Source organism: Parus major, chromosome 28 (assembly GCF_001522545.3).
Source record: "Parus major isolate Abel chromosome 28, Parus_major1.1, whole genome shotgun sequence".
Taxonomy (NCBI): Eukaryota; Metazoa; Chordata; class Aves; order Passeriformes; family Paridae; genus Parus; species Parus major.
Genome location: NC_031797.1, coordinates 3,535,969 through 3,537,554, shown reverse-complemented (window position 1 = coordinate 3,537,554; position 1,586 = coordinate 3,535,969). Strand labels below are relative to the sequence as shown.

At 46.8% G+C, this 1,586-nt stretch overlaps 1 long non-coding RNA gene across 1 annotated transcript; it reads right to left on the bottom strand.

Moving 5' to 3' along the window:
• Positions 1-1,580, bottom strand: LOC107215516. Its single transcript, XR_001525167.1, has 3 exons — positions 854-1,580; positions 661-792; positions 1-564 (listed from the first exon to the last, which is right to left on the bottom strand). It is a non-coding gene; the product is annotated as an uncharacterized LOC107215516 (long non-coding RNA).
• Between the last annotated feature and the right edge of the window lie 6 nt (positions 1,581-1,586).

The following is a 1,586-nucleotide window of genomic DNA, read 5'->3' as shown; positions in this document are numbered from 1 at the left end:
TAGAGATGGGAGAGAGGATCCACGGCTGCTGCTTCCCAAAAATACCTGGAATTATGGAAATATGGGATTAGAGATGGGAAAAGGTGTGAGGATCCACGGCTGCTCCTTCCCAAAAATACCTGGAATTAGGGAAATCTGGGATTAGTGATGGGAAAAGGGAAAGGGGATTGAGGATCCACGGCTGCTCCTTCCCCAAAATACCTGGAATTGGGGAAAATATGGATGAGAGGGGGAAAAGGTGTGAGGATCCACGGCTGCTCCTTCCCAAAAAACACCTGGAATTAGGGAAATCTGGGATTAGAGCAGGGAGAGAGGGTGTGAGGATCCACAGCTGCTCCTTCCCAAAAACACCTGGAATTGGGGAAAATATGGATGAGAGGGGGAAAAGGTGTGAGGATCCTTCCCAAAAATACCTGGAATTATGGAAATATGGGATTAGTGATGGGATTGAGGATCCACGGCTGCTCCTTCCCAAAAATACCTGGAATTATGGAAATCTGGGATTAGTGATGGGAAAAGGGAAAGGGGATTGAGGATCCACGGCTGCTCCTTCCCAAAAAACACCTGGAATTAGGGAAAATATGGATGAGAGGGGGAAAAGGTGTGAGGATCCTTCCCAAAAAACACCTGGAATTAGGGAAAATATGGNCCAAAAAACACCTGGAATTAGGGAAAATATGGATGAGAGGGGGAAAAGGTGTGAGGATCCTTCCCAAAAAACACCTGGAATTAGGGAAAATATGGGATTAGAGATGGGATTGAGGATCCACGGCTGCTCCTTCCCAAAAATACCTGGAATTAGGGAAATATGGATGAGAGGGGGAAAAGGTGTGAGGATCCTTCCCAAAAATACCTGGAATTAGGGAAATATGGGATTAGAGATGGGAAAAGGTGTGAGGATCCACGGCTGCTCCTTCCCAAAAAACACCTGGAATTAGGGAAAATATGGGATTAGAGATGGGAAAAGGTGTGAGGATCCACAGCTGCTCCTTCCCAAAAATACCTGGAATTGGGGAAATCTGGATCAGAGCTGGGCTCCTGTCTTCCCAAAAAACACCTGGAATTACGGAAAACATGGATCAGAGCTGGGAGAGAGACTGTGAGGATCCACGGCTGCTCCTTCCCAAAAATACCTGGAATTAGGGAAAACATGGATCAGAGATGGGAAAAGGTGTGAGGATCCTTCCCAAAAAACACCTGGAATTAGGGAAAACATGGATCAGAGATGGAAAAGGGAAAGGGGTGTGAGGATCCTTCCCAAAAACACCTGGAATTATGGAAATATGGGATCAGAGATGGGAGAGAGGGTGTGAGGATCCACAGCTCCTGCCTTCCCAAAAAACACCTGGAATTATGGAAAATATGGATCAGAGGAGGGAAAAGGGAAAAAGGTGTGAGGATCCACCGCTCCTCCTTCCCAAAAAACACCTGGAATTATGGAAAACATGGATCAGAGGAGGGAAAAGGGAAAGGGGTGTGAGGATCCTTCCCAAAAACACCTGGAATTAGGGAAAACATGGATCAGAGCAGGAAAAGGGAAAGGGTTTTGGGGCTGCTGTGCCTTGGGAGGAGTTTTCTGGGATCAG